Source organism: Bos grunniens, chromosome 4 (assembly GCF_055505025.1).
Source record: "Bos grunniens cultivar Pamir isolate PY7600 chromosome 4, Bosgru_T2T1.0, whole genome shotgun sequence".
In the NCBI taxonomy this organism is placed as follows: domain Eukaryota; kingdom Metazoa; phylum Chordata; class Mammalia; order Artiodactyla; family Bovidae; genus Bos; species Bos grunniens.
The window spans coordinates 29,175,381-29,195,904 of record NC_141168.1 but is presented as its reverse complement, the minus strand read 5'-3'; the positions used below and the strand labels follow the sequence as shown (position 1 = coordinate 29,195,904).

The following is a 20,524-nucleotide window of genomic DNA, read 5'->3' as shown; positions in this document are numbered from 1 at the left end:
AAAATGTTTTATGAGAAGAACCAAATAACATCACAATACTCTAAGTCTCTGATTCTCTGCATCAGGGAATGTCTCAGAGTTTCTTTCCAGATTTGCACAGTGCCAAGTTCATTCTATTCAATTTGCCATGCATTATATTGAGATTAATATTTTAGAGCATTTTCTCCCACTGTGTAGTGTTCATCACCTTCCAGATGCAAGGACAGATTCCAAGTGTATAACTAAGGATTAAGAGAAAAGGCTTCTGCTTTTGCATCTTACCAAGATGGAATGAAGACATCAAGAAAGTTCTGATGGGGAAAATACAGACCCACAGAAGTTAGTCCGGAAGTATAAGACTAAAGTAAACAGTAAAAATATGAAACTTTTCCTCCACTTTAGGGAGAGGGACAGACATGGTTATACCCACCTCATAGGGATGGGGTCACTTCAATGGGCTCCCCTTCCCATTACTAGGATTAATTGATCAGCTCAAGTCAGAGGTAACAACAGGGATGGGTATCCTGCGTCTCAGTGGGGATGGTAAAGAGAGCTTTGGCTTTTGAAACAGGGCTGTGCTGGCTCCATGACAACCTTGGTTCCTGCCAGGGAGCAAGGGAAAATCAAGCAGGTCACTTCACCAAGCTAGTTGAACAACGGAACTCCAATACACAGACCAGATGATCTGTGCTCCTACAGAATATCGGACTTTGGAGGGCTGGGACTGTTGGAAAGATCCTTGAAAGTGAGTGTTAGTCCCTTCAGCTGTGTCCTACTCATTGTGACCCCACAGAGTGTAGCCGGCTAGGCTCCTCTGTCCATGAATTTCCCAGGCAAGAATACTGGAGTGGGTAGTCATTCCCTTCTCTAGGGAATCTTCCTGACCCAGGGATCGAGCCCAGGTTTCCTGCATTGCAGGCAGATTCTTTACCATCTAAGCCACGAGGGAAGCCCAGCCTTACTGAGGAAGGTCCTCCAAGAAGGATCATTTTTGCCAAATGAAAATTAGAAAGAACAGCAGTGAGGAAAACTTGAAGCAAAAGTTCAATCTGGCTCTAACGGAGGACATTCTGCTTTGACTGCATCAGAGATGCTAGGTAGGAGGCAGAGGAGTCATTCGGTGAGCTGTAAAGAAGTCACATATATATAAGAACTAAAATACCAGAATAGCTAGGTTAGACATTCCAGCCTTTTGCTACCCGAACTGTGACCTATGGACCAGCAGCAGTAATACCCTGTGGAAGCTCAGGGAAATATAATTTCAGGACTTCCTCAGACCTTTTGAGTCAGAATCTGCATTTTGATAAGATCCTCAGATGATTCTTATACACACTGCATTAGAGAAACACTGTTCAAGTATTTAATTGAGTAATCCAAGATACTAAAGCTAAATTAAAAGACACTTGCTCCTTGGAAGAAAAGCTATGACAAACCTAGACAGTGCAGGGACATTGCTTTGCCAACAAAGGTCCATCTAATCAAAGCTATGGTTTTTCCAGTAGTCACATATGAATGTGAGAGTTGGACCATAAAGAAGGAAGAGCATCGAAGAATTGATGCCTTTGAACTGTGGTGTTGGAGAAGACTCTTGAGAACCCCTTGGACTGCAAAGGGATCAAACCAGTCAATCCTAAAGAAAATCAACCCTGAATATTAATTGGAAGCAGTAATGCTGAAGCTGAAGCTCCAGTACTTTGACCACCTGATGTGAAGAGCTGACTCTTTAGAAAAGACCCGGATGCTGGGAAAGATTGAAGGCAGGAGAAGAAGGCAACAACAGAGGGTGAGATGGTTGGATGGCATCACTGACTCGATGGGCATGAGTTTGAGCAAACTCCAGGAGATGGTGAAGGACAGGGAAGCCTCGTATGCTGCAATCCATGGGGTTGCAAAGAGTTGGGCATGACTGAGTGACTGAACAACAATAACAGCTAAAGCTAAAGATCAGCTCAAGAATCTCCAAGTTCAGCAAACATCCTGGGTGAGACAAATAAGAGGAGGGGGACTACCAACTAGCGGAAGACCATAAATCTGGTGTGGATGAGTAGAATGGACATCACGGTAAAGGGACAAGGAACAGCCATTCAGGAGACAGTATCAGTGACATAGACACAATTGTACCTATGCGGTAAGGTCAGCCAACCCAACTTAAAGCTACCTCTTTGATTCCTAGCTTGGCACATAAGAACATAGGGTGGCTAAAGTATCAAGGAGCCCTCTTTGTGCTTAGGAAATTCATCCAAAGGTGGTACCTGCATTCCTTTTTCTTCTTTCCCTAAACTAGAGGAAAAACATCCCCCAGCTGGGGGACTCAGCTACTAGTTACCAGAATAGTGCTTGGGTAGAGCACCTGGAACGTTGTTTGGCATACACAGATGTTTCATAAATGTGGTTATTGTTGTTATAATAATTATTTCTAGTACCTTGGTTGTACCTCCTCATTTATTTAACCTGCTCCATAAAGGTTGGGTTTGCTTATTGCTTGATATTAAAGAACTTAAGTGAGACAGACCTGAATTTGAGGCAAACCATCCCAAATTTGCAGAATCCAGTCATCTCCCCTTTCCCAATCCAAGGAAAGGAGGAATCCAAGAAAAGGAGAAGACAAGGAAAGGAAGAATTAAATCCAGACATCTCTCCAAAAGACATACCTAGAATTGGAAATCATCTCACGTTACAAAAATCAGAAAACAGACTCTTTTTTTTCAAGTCCAGTGACATGATCATCTTCAAAAGCAAGCTCTAACTTTCAGACTGTTTCTGATTTTTTTTTTAGATGATGGCCATGATGATAATGATGAGTAATCCTGCTGAAAATAGTCTACCTTACCAAATTACTTTGTGGTACCTTAAAAACCAGAAGCCCCACAAATCTCATCATATCCTAATGCATCGCTTTGTATAGACCCAGGAAGGAGACCAGCCTCTGTCATTCATCAAAGTGTCCTTCCTAATGCATTCTAGGTTCCCCTTAGAAATTCCTCATCTGAACACCAGGCAGGCTTCCTTCTCACTCCACTGATATGAAATCACTGCCTTCAGTAGATTTTTCCCCTGTTTTTCTTATTCAAATATTTATAAGTGTAATGTAGCTATACTCCAGTTCATCAATAGTAATTCTTCTTATATTTAATGACAGAGAAATGCATACCATTAAATATGGAGCTAATGCTTCTGTCTCTCTTATTGCAAGATGATTTGTTTCTTTAACTGGACTCTGAACTTGCTGTTCACATCATCCCAAATCTGCCACAAGAATATAGTCAATACTCGAAGGGTGTGAAGCTTTATAGAATATCCAGCTCTCTGGGGTCATTTAAGCAAATGATTTAGTAGAAAACGTGTTCAGAGAAGGCAATGGCACCCCACTCCAGTACTCTTGCCTGCAAAATCCCATGGACAGAGGAGCCTGGTAGGCTGCAGTCCATGGGGTCACTAAGAGTCAGACATAACTGAGAGACTTCACTTTCACTTTTTACTTTTCACTTTCATGCATTGGAGAAGGAAATGGCAACCCACTCCAGTGTTCTTGCCTGGAGAATCCCAGGGACAGGGGAGCCTCGTGGGCTGCCATCTATGGGGTCGCACAGAGTCAGACACAACTGAAGCAACTTAGCAGCAGCAGCAGCAAAAAACGTGTTAAATCCTTGTCTTAAATGTACATCAAAATTAAGTTCTAGATGAATAAAAAATTTTAATGTAAAACTCAACAAATTGTTTAAAAGGATTGTGCAAATAAACCTTAACTTACAGAATAACTTTTAAAAGTATCATTAAAAAGTCAGAAACCTTAAAAAGAATGATGGCTATATTTAATGGAATAAAAATACAAAACACCTGAAGTGCAAAAAATAAAAGCCATATTTTATCAGCAGTATTAAAAGACAAGTAAATCTCTGGTGGGTATTTGTAATACATGATGAACAAAAGATATAACACTGTATAAAGGGGAAAAAGTGGTTTGAAATAAATCAGAAAAGAAAAAAAATGAGAAATGTCTGAAATCAGTAAAATAAAATTAATAACAAGGCAATAAAAAGGATGTTTTAAAAAGAGAAATATAATCAGCCAATATGCATACAAAAAGCCTTCAGTCTCATTTATGTCAAACAGATACCAATCAAAGCTACACTGTAACACTATATTGTCTGCTCAGTAGTGAGGTCATGTCCGACTCTTTGCAACCCTGTGGACTATGGCCTGCCATAGGCCCCCCTGTCCATGGGATTTCCCAGGAAAGAATATTGGAGTGGGTTTTCTGACTCTTTGCAACCCCATGGACTATAGCCTGCCATAGGCTCCCCGTCCATGAGATTTCCCAGGAAAGAAATATTGGAGTGGGTTGTTGTTTCCTCCTCCAGCATATCTTCCTGACCCAGGGATTGAACCCATGTCTCCTGCATTGCAATTGCAGGCAAAGGCTTTACCATCTGAGCCACAGGAGGCTCCTAAGCCCACCAAGGGTGCCTGCTAACTGGTAAGGACCTTGGAACCTTGTGCCTGCAGTTCAGAGAAGCTACCAGCAGATGGAAACATTGGTTAACTGAGCAGGTAACAGCCTCTAGGCACAAACTGTAGGTAGTTTAGTCACTAAGTCATGGGTGACTCTTGTGACCCCATGGGGTGTAGCCTGCCAAGCTTCTCTGTCCATGGGGATTCTCCAGGCACAAATACTGGAGTGGGTTGTCATTTCCTTCTCCAAGTCCTATAGATATTCTCCCTAAAATGTCTAGTTTAATTCTTTCTAAACACAAAAACTATTTGTGAAGATTCCAGCACTTAAAGTAGGAACCTCTAAAAATCAATGTGTTTAAGTCTTATAGAAAGATTAGAAGACGTGGGGTTATATTTTCAAATGCTAATCAAAGTCAAAAGAAAAAAAGACCACCATAGGTGTTTCTAAAAGCCTCCCAGTCATACAATACCTTATTATCAATTAATTGTTTTGTAAATTTCATACCTAGAATTTATATTCTTTACATTCTAAAACACGGGCTTCCTAGGTGGCTCAGTGGTGAAGAATTCAGCTGCCAATGCAGGAGATTCAAGAGATGCAATTTTGATCCCTGGGTAGGGAAGATGCCCTAGAGGAGGACATGGCAACCCCACTCCAGTATTCTTGCCTGGAAAATTCCATGGATAGAGGAGCCTGGTGGGCTACAGTCCATGGAGTTGAAGAGCTGGATATGACTTAGCAACTGAGCATACATGCACATTCTAAAGCACAGTTTCAGTTGCCTTTTTCTTCCAGGCCTTCATGTTCTAGTTATTGATATTTAAGTATCATTCTACGACTTCCCATAACCAAGTAAACTGATGTCCCTGGTAATCCCTAAGCAAGGATGCTGACCCAGGCAGTCAAAGAGCCATGGCTTTAAACTGTTCACTCTTAAGCTGGGCAGATATTTTAATCTTATTAGACCTCAGTGTTCATCTGGAAAATGGTGTTAACAATACACCTGACTCCTAGGACTGAATGAGAGAATACGTGTTTGAAGTGCTAAGTTGAAAGCACTGTGCCTAAAGCATAGTGGAGCCCTCACTAATGTTCTATTGTCATTACTCATGAGAAGTCCTTCATTGGGTACCTTTTTCTCTGATTGAAAGTTCAGATAAAAAATGGCAGCAGCTGACCCACCTTGGCTTCCTACCCTAATCACAAAGGATGCAGGACATGCTGCCACATTAGCAAGGAGACACATTCTCCCTTTACAACTGATTTCAGTCTCTTCGCCAACTTCTTCTCTGTCTGCATGCTGTAATTACAGCTCTTATCAATGTTGTTTTCCATTGGCCTGGTCTACCAGCTCCGAGGCTTTTCCTGCAGCTGTCTGGCAGATGAGTGGGGCTTTTTTTCCCCCTTCCATTTCTAAAATTTTAACAAAATTATTACTTAGCAGGGTCCTTTCTTCTTTTATATTATCTTTCTAAACATGACCAAGACATGCTTAAATGACTGTACACAAGCTTCTTATTTTCTACAAATCCCCTCTAACTCTATTCCATTTCATTGTCTCTTTCCTCAGTTTATTCTCTTGCCTTAGTTGGTCAGATTAATTAGTCAGTTGGAATAAACCTTATGTCACTAACCTATTGATCTCACCGTTTTCCCCTACCCCTTTAACTATTGTAGCAGCTTAAAGGAAATTTAACTGCAATTCCATTTCAGAATCTATTCAACAGATAATTATACTTTATCCTCATTGTCACTGTACTGTTCTGTTTTACAAGCCCAAAACACTGCAGCCCACAATGTGTTAAATAGTGGGCCTAGAAATAGTGAGCCTCTCTTCTTTAATGTATTAATTTATTTATTTTTGGCTGCATTGGATCTTTGTTGCTTTTCAAGGGCTTTCTCTAGTTTTGGTGATGGGGGGCTACTCTTTATTGCAGTGAGTGTACTTCTCATTGCAGAGCCTTCTCCTGCAGCAGAGCACAGGATCCAGGCTTCCGGGCTCAGTAGTTGCGGCTCTCAGGCTTAGTTGCTCTGCAGCATGTGGAATGTTCCCAGACCAGAGATCAAATCCATGCCCCCAGCATTTACAGGCAGATTCTTACCCACTGCACTATCAGGAAGTCCTGACTCTTTAGAGCTGCATTACAGAACTTGGTAGTGTGGCTGAACTGCCTCTATGTGATTATTACCAGGGAGATGACATGGAATGGACTGAATCAAGTTTTCATAAAGATCTATCCTATCTATGCTAAGACTTATTAACAGTTTGTATATCTTCTAGAATTTTATCCAGCTCTGTCCTGCTCTGCTAGAAAGAAGTTTACAGAACCCTTTCCCATGCCAACCCCCAATCAATCAGTCAATATATATTTATATTTAAGTCACTTCAGTCATGTCCGACTCTGTGCAACCCCATAGACGGCAGCCCACCAGGCTCCCTCATCCCGGGGATGCTCCAGGCAAGAGTACTGGAGTGGGGTGCCATTGCCTTCTCCACAATCAGTCAATAGGAGTGAATTTTTTGGCCCCAACGGTGGGCTTCTCATCATTTGATAATAGATATGAACATATTCTAATACTCTGCTTCCATCTGAGATCCTAAGTACACAGAGTATGCCTAGACCATCAATGACAATGAACTCAGGCCCACAACCTGTAGAGCAATCAGCCTGGGAAGCCAAACTACAACCTCTGCAGGAACTGACCCAGAAAGATCAGAACTTGACCACGTCAGTGACTGCCAGTTTCTTGTTTTTTTCCCCTGTTGTTTCCAACTCAGGACCAATCAGAGAAAACCGAATATACTCCCCAAACCCCACTTCTAGATAGCCTATTTATTTTCAGCTTCTTTATACTAGCAATGTCCAGTCAGAGCAAACCTAAAATGGTCTTTTTTTTAATCAAGCTTTTTCATTCCCCTGCCTATCCTTGACACAAGTGATTGTGACTGACTCCTTTGCTAGAACTAGCTCTGAAGAAATACCTCAATTTATTCTGTTGGGTGAAGAAAATGGCAACCAACTCCAGTATTCTTGCCTGGGAAATCCCATGGACAGAGGAGTCCATGGGACTGCAGAAGAGTCGGACACGACTTAGTGACTGAACAACAATTCTCATTTGGGTAGTTTTTGTCATTTCCACAGTATTCCTGAACTTTCCACTGCGGTACTGTCACCCTGCCCATTGTTGCTGACCCGAGGTTTCAATCAATCAGGTATGGTGCCCACGGTATCCTCTCATGCCTGGCTTCCCGTGGCTTATTGAGTCCACGCAGATGTGGTTAATCAGTACCAGCTGAGCTCTGCTTTTTCACTGAGTTCCTCAGCTGTTTACTGTGTCTGGTACCCAAGTTTTATTATTAGTTCCCATTTGTTGACATCTTCAGAAGGCAGTTCGTCTTCATCCCTTTTCACAAAATCTTTTGTGCTCAGTGTGTTGTGCTGTCTAAAAGTGTTGTTTATCATAACACCACTTAATAACCTAACAGCAGTGTGAAGGAGACTCACAGGACAGAACACAGGCAGAGCCCCCAGAAGTCTGTCGTCGGAGCCAGTATCACAGACCAGTGAGTCGGCGGATTTTCATCAGACCAGCTCCCTCGTGGACGAACTTTGCTGTAAGTCTCCAATAAAAGTGAATGAGGTCTTGCTTCAATTTCAATGTTTTGTCCTGAGAGCTTGGCTTTGATCCAGAGAGAGAGTTCTCCACTTTTCTTCCTGCCAGGAGGCACAGATTGTCCAGTCTGCTGTTTTATAGGCAGCCAACTAGTTGGAAGGCCTGAGACATGAAGTGTCACCTCTGGCTGACCCTTGTCAGGTCTCCTGGGATCATCAAGTCTAAATCCTCTCCCGAAGGAAAAACTTCTGCTTCTTTTATGTACTCTCAGTCCAACCCTAATTCTTGGGCATCTCTCTCTGACTGGCATAACTTCACCAAGGATTATTTGAGCCTTCAGAAACCATTTAGGAAACATGCGACTTGAACAAAATTGTTCATTTCAGAGGTGACTTAGTGAAAAAGGGAATAAGATTTCTCAGACCCACTGGGCAGTATTTCGTGATGGTGTGCAAAGACTTTCCAATGAAATTCTCCTCCAAAAATTCTTTAAAAGAGTTTTGGATCAAGGTTAATGAGCAATTTAAGAGACTGAGGCAAAAACAAACTAGATTCATCTCCCTGGTAAATCCATTTCCTCCTTGTCCTCCGCTGCCTCCCTGATGTCAGGGTGCCCTCTTTTCTTTCTTTTTTCCCCATCTGTCATATCCTCCCTTCCTCTTCCCCTTGTCCAGACCCCCTGTGATTTCTCAGTACTTCTCCTAAGGTCCTCAAAGTACCAGTTGCCTCTAAAGATCTATCCTTTCCAGAGCCAGTTGTGAGACAACTCTAAAATGGACACCTCAGATGTGAACTGAGTTACAAGCAATAATTAAGGATTTCCCTAAACCCAGAAGAGACTACCAATTATCCCCAGAAAACTTTAGAATTCTTTTGAGTACATATGAACCATGGATCTTTGACCTGCATCAGCTTAAATGCACACTGGCCGGAACAACTTGGTTGCTAAACCCTGAATGGCAATAGCTGGCTGGACTGACCCGAAAAGGGACTGACAGGCTCTCTCTTTCCACAATAAACCTGCAAGTCAAAAAAGGATGAAGAAGTAGGGCAAAGTCTCGTAAAAGGTTCAGCTGAATATTTCCAATAAAAATTGATTGGACCATAATTCAGTCATGCATACAGAAAAGATGAAACATTAGGACATTTTCATGATAGACTAGAAAATACCTTCAGTAATACTGGTGTGTAAAAAAGGTGCTGATGTAACACCAATCCTTCCTTCTAATTTGTCAATAGTGTTACACCTAAAGCTGGGAAACAGTTTATAAACAGGAATTGGAGTAGGAAATAGCACTTTACATGAATTACAACATTCTACAGAACATTTTGAAACAAAGTGGGTTTGGAACAAAAATGAGATAAGATCCAAAATAAACTTTTGATCCTGCAACCATATGCCAATTTGAAAAAAAAAAAATAACAACTTAAAGTCATGCAGATCCAACAGCTAAGTAGCCTACTTTCTGATTGATCACCTACTGACAAAGACTCTTATAGATATTGTCAACCACAAAAGAAGAAAAGAGGCTGGGAAAAAAGATTGTCCCATCTTACAAAAGAAACACCAAGTCAAAGAAAAAAAAATTCCTTAACTTAGGTAAGGAAGGATGCTCTGAGGAAGGAAAAAGTACCCAATATCCTGCCTTACCAGTAAACACTCAAGATGAATTAACTGTATATGTAGATGGTCGACTTCCTGCTGGATCCAAGAGCTACCTTTTCTTCATTAACCACCCACCCCCTTCGCTCAACCTCTTCCTCAGAGTAAACACACCACACAGGTGGTAGGTTTTCCAAACAGTACACAGGGCTTCCCTGCATTAAAAACTCAGTTTTTACCTGAACCCATGGGCCCTGGATGAAAACATTTCTTTCTGCTCTGTGATGTTGTTGCTGCTGTTTCACTCAGTCGCGTCCGACTCTTAGTGACCCCATGGACTGTAGCCTGCCTGGCTCCTCTGTCCATGAGATTTCCCAGGCAAGAAGTGGGAAGCCATTCCCTTCTCCCAGGATCTTTCCCACCCAGGGATCAAACCCACATCTCCTGCATTGGCAGGTGGATTCTTTACCACTAAGCCACCTGGGAAGCCTATGATACTACCCTCCAAATTTAATAAGAAGACTTACTTTGAAAGTGAAATTGTAACATTAAATGCAAACCAGAGGGACTATTTCTTGAGGTGCCATGGGACTCCTCTATAAATGCTATAGATATATCTTTGCCTCCTCCATTATACTTGATAAAGGCATGTGATGTGTGGATTATTTCAATTTCTAACTGCTTCTATAAAATATTACCCAAAACTTAGTGGCTTAAAAATGTATATGTTCATCATTTTATAGCTCTGGAGGCCATAAATCTAAAATGAGTCTCAGAAGACTAAAATCAAAGAATCGACGAAGCTGCATTTCTTCCAGAGACTCTTGGGGTGAATTCATTGCCTTGCAATTTCCAGCTTTTAGAGGCCACCTCAATTCCTTTTCTCATGGTCCCTTCCTCCACCTTCAAAATGAGCAGTGTGGCATCTTCAAGTCTCTAACTCGTATCTTCTTCTTCAGCTTATAAGGACTTGGGGTTACATTAGGCTCATTGGATAGTCTGGGCTACCCTCCCATCACAAGCCTAATGATTAGCAACGTTAATTCCACCTAAAAATTTAATTCCCCTTGTCATACAGTTGAACATATTCTCAAGTGCCAGAGATTAGGATATGGTCATCTTTGAGGGTCTATCATCCTGTCTATTACAACCTGGTACCCATGACTCAGATGGTAAAGAATCTACCTGCAATGCAGGAGACCTGGGTTTAATCCCTGCATCTGGAGGATCCCATGGAGAAGGGAATGTCTACCCACTCCAGTATTCTTGCCTGAGAAATCACATGGACAGAGGAGCCTAGAGGGCTACAGTCTGTCGGGCTGCAAAAGAGTTGGACGTAACTTAGCAACTAAACCACCACTACCACCATCTAACACTACTGGCTAAAATTGAGATAAGGAAAAAAAATCACTGGAAGAGAACGTATTAAAATTCGGATAGATCCAACCAAATAGTTACCCAAACTTCCCCCAAATCCCTTGAAGCCAGAAGCAAAGGCATCAAGTCTACAGATAGAAGTCTTACATCTAAAGGCCTTTTGATTTCCTACATTAACTAGGCTTTGTAACACTTGTCCTGCCAGCAAAGAAACCAAACAAGAGAAGATACTGATTTGTTTAAGACCCCAGGGCTATCAACAAAATTATGATATCTTCCTTCCCAGTAGTATGTGACCCAAGTAGCATCCTATCAACAATTTCAAATGAAGCCACTTGCTTCACTGTGATGGATCTCTGATCTACTTTTTACAGGGTGCCTGGAGACCAGTACAGTCAATATCTTTACACCTTCCCCTGGAGAGGACAACAAGATACCTGGACAGCCACGCCTCAGGGGCTCATCAAAATCCCCTCTGTTTTCCTCAGATTCTCAATTAAAACTTAAAAGATCCAAACTTCTCTTGTGAATTAGTTATAATACAGTATACATATGATCTTTTTTCAGAGGACAATAAAGCCTATACAAAGAATTCCTCTTGTTCCAAGTTTTGGCAGAAAAGGACATAACATATCACAACCTAAATTACAGTTTTGTCAAACCAGAGCCCATTATTTAGGACATGTGTTATCTATGGGGGGGTGGGGCGGGGAATACACTTTCTTGGTAGCCTAAAGACTATTCAAACTTATCCTAGCCCCAACGCCATGACAATTTAAAGGATTTCTAGATTTAACTAATGTTTCAGATAATAGGCACCAAGTTCTCCTGGGATTGAAATTCCTCTCCGTGAATTGGCTAAAGCCCCAGATAAAGAGATCTTCTCCTTGCAGAAGCCAAGCACAAACCTTTTGTAACCTAAAGAAAGCTGATGAGGTGGATGAAACTGGAGCCTATTATACAGAGTGAAGTAAGCCAGAAAGAAAAACACCAATACAGTATACTAATGCATATATATGGAATTTAGAAAGATGGTAACGATAACCCTGTATGCAAGGCAGCAAAAGAGACACAGATGTATAGAACTGTCTTTTGGACTCTGTGGAAGAGAGAGAGGGTGGAATGATTTGGGAGAATGGCACTGAAGCATGTATAATATCATATAAGAAATGAATCGCCAGTCCAGGTTTGATGCAGGATATAGGATGCTTGGGGCTGGTGCACTGGGATGACCCAGAGGGATGGTACGGGGAGAGAGGTGGGAGGGGGGTTCAGGATGGGGAACATGTGTATACCCGTGGCAGATTCATGATGATGTATGGCAAAACCAACACAATATTGTAAAGTAATTAGCCTCCAATTAAAATATATAAATTTAAATTAAAAAATAAAATAGGTTATGTTTGAGAGGCAAATATATATATATATATATATATATATATAAAACCTTAAAACAAGAAAATTTGGTTTTGCCAGTAATGAACTGCTCTGTTGTGTCCATTTTGAGATCTTATCTTTTACATTTTTGTTCTTATGAAATGTATTTTCTACTAGAAAAAAAAATAAAAAATAAAAACAAACCATTAAAAAAAAAGAAAGAAAAAAAAAAAAAGAAAGCTCTTTAAAAGCCTCCTTTCCCTAGGGATCATTTGCTAGAAAAAGCCCTTTTTTATCTATTTGTACATGTCTGGACAGATTGAAGTTTTAACTCAATTTCATGGGAGCATCAAAAACTCTTTGCTTACCCAGCCTCACCCTTGACCCAACTGCCAAGGTTTAACCTCCTTGTCTCAAGGCTACCACTGCAAAACTTGTCAATGCTTCTCCTGAATTAGTTCCAAGTCCCCTGCTTGATCTCATGGTTCTTCACACAGTATAGACACTGCTGCTGACTGAGCGTGAACAACATTCTTAGCTACTCACTCAACTGCTCAGGACACTCTACTACTCTCTCTTTTTCATATTCCTCTTCACCACAGCAGAATCCTAATCCTGCTGCTGCCAGAAGAAGGGATTACTTTATGATGATTTATGATGACTTACTAAGTTAAGAACTTTCTCACTCAGATTCAGTAAAGACTCCCATTGAGAACCCTGACCTAATGTTATGTGTTGATGGATTATATCCCAAAATTAAAACTGGGGGGGGGGGGGGGGCGGTTATCAAGCAGAACATGTGATCGCTAATTTAAGTTCTCATTTAAATATAGTTCTCTAAGTGGAGAAGACAACAAAATATCTGGACAGTCATGCCTTAGGGGCTCCCCAAAACCCCCTCTATTTTCCTCAGATTCTCAAATAAGCTCAGGTGGCAGAAGGTATTATGCTTATTAGAGCTTGTCATCCAGCCAAAGACTGGAGAAGAAACATATACAGAGAGCAAGTATACTTTTGGAATAATACATGACTTGGAATTCTTTAGATCCAAAGGGGTTTCTCACCTCTGTTGGAACTTTTATCAGAAATGAACCACAAGTTAAGGAACCTTTAGATGCTTCCTACAGAGGTGGCCAGGGGCTTCCCTGGTGGTTCAGGAGTAAAGAATCTGCTGGAATGCAGGAGACCCAGGGTCAATCACTGGGTCGGGCAGATCCTCTAGAGGAGGAAATGGCCACCCACTCCAGTATTCTTGCCTGGTGAATTCCCTGGACAAAGGAGCCTGGCAGGCTATACAGTCCATGGGGTTGCAAAGAGTTGGACACGACTGAGCAAGTAATACACACACACACACACACACACACACACACACACACACACACGTGCCCATGGGGTCAAAAAGAGTTGGACAGGACTTAGCAAATGAAAAACAACAGCAAAAGAAAGGTAACAATTGCACATTGAGGCTGATGCAAAAAAAAAATAAAGGAGATGCTAAAATAGATCATTCCACCAAATAAGCAGCCCTCATCAAAAGTATGATCCTAATTAAACATGAAAGGATTAAATCCTTAAGGGATTCAGAGTCCACTAGGAAATGATAAAGTTAAGTCCATAAGAAGGAAGAATGAGAAAAGTCTGGTTGTATCTTTAACTCAGATCATCTCTGGCACTCTCAATAAGTATATTTGGGTGGCACAAAATAATTTCAGTTCAATTGCTCTATTAAGTTACTCATCATGGTGTAGACAAATTGGTTACTATCTTACATCAACATTTGGGAGAAATTTTATAAAGACAGCCAAAACTATTTTCAGGTCATGCGTCACCTGTTGACCACACAATCCTGGAAAAGCTATAAAGGTGAACATGGCCAGGAACTAAAGCCTCAAGGACTCTTTAACACCTTCAGACGGCTTTATCCCACTTTCATCCTCCATCAGATATGAATATATTTTAGCTAATACGTGTTTATTTTTAGCATGGGTTGAAACACTTCCTTACTGAAAAGCTACATTCTTCATAGTTACTTAAAAGCTTCTTGATTACACGTTTCTAATACGGGACATATCAACTTTTGTATCACGTGACCAATGCACATGCTTTATGGGAACCATTGTAAAAGAAATATGTAAGTCATTATCCCCTTACTCAAAATCTGCCACAATCTTCTAGAATGGCTGAAAGAACCAATGGCATCTTTAACAAAATTTTCAGAAACCCATAAGCCAGCCTCCTTTGAGAGGTCAGTTACTTTCCCTAGCCTTCCCTCAGGAACAGATCAGTTTTCTGCATAGGAACCAGTCATTTGAAGGTTCTTTCATTCAAGTGTCTCTGATACTAGACCTGCTACACAGAGATATGACAAAATATTGTAAAATGTTCATGTAGTTATACCCAGTCTTGTCACCAACAAGTTAGGGTAGCCTTCCTACAGCATCTTCATGATCTTCAACCAGGAGAGTCTGACCACTGGAACAGATATCAGAAGAAAACAGCTCTTAATCTTATTTCTAAAGGAAATATCACATACTCTTAACAAAAATACAGCACTGAAATTCCAGGGAGTCAACCCTTGGGTCACAATTCAGTCTTCCACACAATTAAGAGGCTACTTCAGTAAGGGATGTTAAACTGAAGATTCTTGGAGATCTTACAGAAGTAACTGGTCTTCAGATGTAGACAGTGGACCTAAAGCCTTCTGAAAAGGGATATGACCTCAGATGGTAGACAGTTTCTGCCTAAAATATCAGATCAAGAACTCTATCTAATTCCTGTTTTGTTTTACCGTCTTGCCTATAACCATGCTTCTCATTTTCTAAAGATGCCTGGTTGTCATCTACTCACAGTGGCCATTTTCTCTTTTTTGCTCTCTCTTTATTATAATTGTTAAATCCAGACATAGTCATTCTAATACCATTGTTAGAGTCTTCCAAACAGCACAGTAGTCACTGCCCTCAATTTTACACACTACTGTGTGTTGTTCAGTCACTAAGTCATGTCTGACTCTTTGCAGGTCAATGGACTGCAACGTGCCTGGCTTCCCTGTTCTTCACTATCTCCCAGAGTTTACTCAAAATCACATCCACTGACTCAGTGATGCTATCTAACCATCTCATCCTCTGCTGCCCCTTTCTCCTTTTGCCTTCAATATTTCCCAGCATCAGGGTCTTTCCCAATGAGTCTGCTCTTCACATCGGGGGGCCAAAGTATTAGAGTTTCAGCTCAGTCCTTCTAAAGAATATCCAGAGTTGATTTCCTTTAGGATTGACTGGTTTGATCTCCTTGCAGGTCATCCATAACCAACTCTCCTGAGAAAAACCTCTGAGCAATCCTTGTTCCATCAAATGAGATCATAAGGAATTACTCCAATGACTACTTGTCCACCTACATGGGCAAATGATCCTTAAATCAAACTGTGACTTTGCTACTGATCCTCTACTCCAGAAAAAAAAAAAAAAAATGATTACCATCTATTGATCAGACCCTAGATAATTTTTAATTTGAATTTCATAACTTTCCCTGAACAATAGGCCAATTACTTTTTATCTGGAAGATAGTAATCGAGTAATTGATATTTAAATATGTAATCCAGCTAATATAAGGCCTTGGTTCCAACTTCATGTCACAAATAATTCTATTTCTCATGGCTCTCCAAATGCCCCTACTGGTTATTAAATCCTTTGTGACCAGGAAGCCTGGTTGTGTTTGCCTACAACTAACACTTCATACACTTTGGAAATAACATTCTGAGACTTCTATACATAGGAATCCTAATTCTATTCATCATCAAGTCTTGAGATTCCAACTCGAACACAAGCTCCAGAAAAAGAGGCCACCTTTGATTAGTCAGGCTTCCCTGGTAGCTCAGCTAGTAAAGAATCTGCATGCAATGCAGGAGACCCTGGTTTGATTCCTGGGTTGGGAAGATCTGCTGGAAAAGGGATAGATTACCCACTTCAGTATTCTTGGGCTTCCCTGTTGGCTCAGCTGGTAAAGAATCTGCCTGCAATGCAGGAGACTTGGGTTGGATCCCTGGGTTGGGAAGATCCCCTGGAGAAGGCAACGTCTACCCACTCCAGTATTTTGGCCTGGAGAATTCCATGAATTCTATGTATAGACAATTCCATATGTAGTCTATGTATAATCTATTACTTGTATAGTCTATAGGGTCTGCAAAGAGTCAGACATGACTGAGCAACTTTCACTTTCACTTTGATTATTCAGGCACTCTACCTAGAATCACTGACTCATGGTTTATATGAAGAATCAGAGCAGAGCTCCCAACAGTAGGAATCATATAAGTAGAAAAGACTGTTCGAAACTTAACATTAACTCCAGCAGAAGTTATTAACAATATTATCTGTTACTGACATGAAATATACATCACTCTCAACTCATTGGAAGAAGCAGTAATGGACAATCTCATTGCTCTAGATGTGTTTGCTAGTCCTGGTGGCCTCTGTGCCACTACTAATAATTCTTGCTATACATGATCAATGAAGCAGACAATTTAGAACATCCTATATATACTTTGTCTTAAGAAAAAGCTACTTGGATCTCAAATGTGATCCCCATGCTGTGTGAAATTTGTTCTCATAACCTGATTTGGTCAGTTGGAGTTCTTGGTCCCAAAATATCTTATGAGGGCTGTTAATTTTCTTGTTTTAGTCAGAGTGATCATGATGCTGGTCTGCTGCACTTTTCCTAGAGCCTTAAGTACATCTGTATTGAAACAAGTCTCCTATCAGATGACAGTCATAGTGCTATAACAACATAAAGCTAAAAGATCTTGGCATGAAATGATTATGGAAACAACCAAACCCTCTTGAGTGCTGATGATCCGGATGTCTAGCTTCCCATGCACTGGCCAACCTCTTTTCAAGTGAGAGAAATGCCCGGAGACACCGAATATACAAATGGACAATGACCAATCATATATGACAACAGAACTCAGACCCACAGATTCTATAGCAACCAGCCCAGGAACCAAACCACGACCTCTGGAGAAAGTGTCAGCCACTTTTCCTATTTTTGTTCTCACTTCCAACACAGGACCAACCCAGAAAAGCCAAATATGCTCCTGAAACCAATCACTCTAGATGTGCCAGTACTAGTTCATGTCGACGATGTCCAATCAGAGATTACCTAGGGGCTCTACTTGTTTGTTTGGTAAAAGATTGCCTACTCTCTTGCCTATCTCTGAATCTCTGACAAATACAAATGGTGGCAGTAGGAGATATAGCAAGACCTATATAATGTAGTTTTGCTATTTTTCATTTGAATGATCTTCATTCATTTTCATGCATTTGTACACAGTCCACAGCACACTTAACCTTAGCAGGTGTACCTATAATGTGAAAAGACATCATAGCTCACTTACTATTAGTTCTTACTTACTTACCTACTAACTATTAGTTCTGCCATTCAGGATATGTATATTATTGAAAGCTACTTACTATCTCTAAGCCTCAGTTTTCTTATCTGAAAAATAAGCACCACTTATTTTTCTTACTTCAATGGATGTGGTGTGGTGATTAAATCTGACAAATTTGAAACATATTTGTCCTATTGTCTGGCACATAGGTGGCCAATAAGCAGGGACTATATTGATGACGAAGATGATGGTGTTTTGTATTTGCTGAGTTCTGCAATCTGGATTGTAATCCTGGATTGCCATTTGCTACCTCACAGTGGTGTTAAGAAATTGCATATACACTAGGTTATATATATGTTATAATCATAGCATATGCAGAAGTACACAGAATATGAGAAACCTCCATATATTTGTCACTTGGTTTCATCAATTATCAACTCATGGATAATCTTTTCCACTCACAGACCCCCAAATCTCCCTTCCATTTTATTTTATGTGAAGCAAATCCCAAACAACATATAATTTCATTTATAATATTCTATTATGTACCTATAAAAAAATAAGGACTCTCATAAAATATAACTGCAATACCATTATGACCACTAAAAAATTCTTAATATAATCCAATATCGGTTCCTTGTCTTGGAATCTAATATGGTGAGAAGTTCAACATTGATTTATACACACTTCAATTGTTTCCACACATTTATGGCTCCTTTTTTCATTTTACTTTTCTTTAAATTGGTGTTCATAAAAATAAATGGTTAGTAATTGAATTACTCCTCTAATTTTGTCAGGATAGAGGGTTTGGAACAGAACTAAATTATGTCTCTATTAACACTTATCTTTGGGCTTCCCAGGTGGCTCAGCAGTAAAGAATCCACTTGCCAGTGCAGGAGACACAGGAGACGTGGGTTTGATCCCTGGGTTGGGAAGATCCCTTGGAGAAGACAATGGTAACCCACTCTAGTATTCTTGTCTAGGAAATGCAATGGACAGAAGAGCCTAGCGGGCTACAATCCATGGGATCACAAAGAGTTGCACGTGACTTAGCAACTAAACCACTACCAACACTTATCTTCACTAACTTAGGTGAGTTTTCTTCACAATTTGTGGTATTTTAATAGCTAAACAACCCAGAGTAGGTTGTGCAATATTTACTATTTAATTCATTTTAATACAGTAGAAGAAATTACAGCAAAATGATACCATGGGGAATATGTATGAGGATTCACTAAATCAATGCCATAAACATTCATTTAAATATTTGCAAAATAGTTACCAAGTTCCTCAGAAATAATTTACCTGAGGGATGATGAGTTTTTGCTTGTCTGATTCATTTGTAAGGCTCAGTTTATTTACTGAAGATTATCGATGTACAGTTACCTATAAATTGAGAAAATATCCTGTAGGTTGCATATTTACAAAAAGTCCTTCCCAATCATTTATCATCCTCTACATACATCCTGACCACTTTGGCCATCATCAGTTTTGACGAATATTTTCAGAATCAAACATTTGAGGGGAATGGATGCAGGGAGGTTTGTTTAGGTATTCCCATTTTTGAGTCCATAACTCACCTCAGTGAAAAAGATTTCATTTCACCAAGGTAAGTAAAATATCCCTTCAAGAGGATAAAGAAAATATCTTAGATTAATTCTATATTATTTCATTAGATGTTCTTTTCATTCTCATTTCTCTTGACACACCTTTTCCCCAAAGCTACAGTAAATGCCACAGCATCCCAAAATCTTTGCAAGCCTATGGATAAAACAGAATCAGAGGTAGTTCAACTAGTAAACTGCAGTCTTTAACTCTGTCTGGGAAATAGCAACAATGATTTTTTTTTTTAATTCTTAAAAAATTTTTTCAAACTAGATAAAAGAAGGATGCTAAAGAAGGAAACTTCTAAGAAAACTGACATTTTTAACTTAATGAAAAATGTATTAGTCAATGTAATATTAACAGAAATGTCTTATCTTCAGCTGTCAAACAATAAAATTGGCTTCCAAATTAGATACGCACCCACCCCTACAACCTCAACCTCATGAGTTCCCTAGTATAAGCATGTCCTACAGCCAGTTAAATCTAAACTTAGTTTTCTGTGGTATTGACTTGGGGCTTGATTATCTTCTTGAAGTGAATAACATTAACTGTCCTGTTAAATATATTCCAGAAAGAACATTCAGAAGATATAATTGAAAGATGCAAAGATAATTTCTTTCTGCTTGTTGTCATTAAACTAACTTTTAGGCCATTAGTGCCAACAGAAAATATCAAATGTCAAATCTTTCAACTCTAATAATTCCACTCTTCTTGTCATATTCAGTCCACCTCAAATAAATTCTGTAAAAGGGAAGATGCTCTAAGCTATTCATTTAACATTTTTAAAGTTGTGGATTTTCACAATCCTTATCAGAATTAACCTCAGCATTATGATGAACTTAGGCAAGTACATTTTATTTTTCAGCATTAAGATATTCTTTTAAGCTAAATCACAACTAAGGAAATCAAACTCAAACTGAATAAAATCATCTCAAGTTATTGAGAACTCTGACAAGGAAATGACAGTAATAAGGTGAATGGCATATTGCCTACTATTCAGCTTCTCCATGTCTGGAGACTGGTTCATTTTTGACAGAACCTGAGGCATGCTTTATTGACGATGCTAAATCCCTTGACTGTGTGGACCACAATAAACTGTGGAAAGTTCTGAAAGAGATGGGAATACCAGACCACC

General features: G+C 40.0%; 1 protein-coding gene across 14 annotated transcripts in view; it reads right to left on the bottom strand.

The window, feature by feature from the left end:
• GRM8 (glutamate metabotropic receptor 8) overlaps positions 1-20,524 on the bottom strand; it is an 868,572-nt gene that overhangs the window by 380,285 nt on the left and 467,763 nt on the right. For 2 of the 14 annotated variants that reach the window (XM_086395806.1, XM_086395807.1), the window contains exon 1: positions 19,090-19,170. The exons of the other annotated variants lie outside the window; for them this stretch is intronic. The gene's annotated coding sequence lies outside the window, so the exon portion shown is untranslated. Of the gene's footprint in view, positions 1-19,089; positions 19,171-20,524 lie in introns of those variants that run through there. 14 annotated transcript variants of the gene reach the window in all.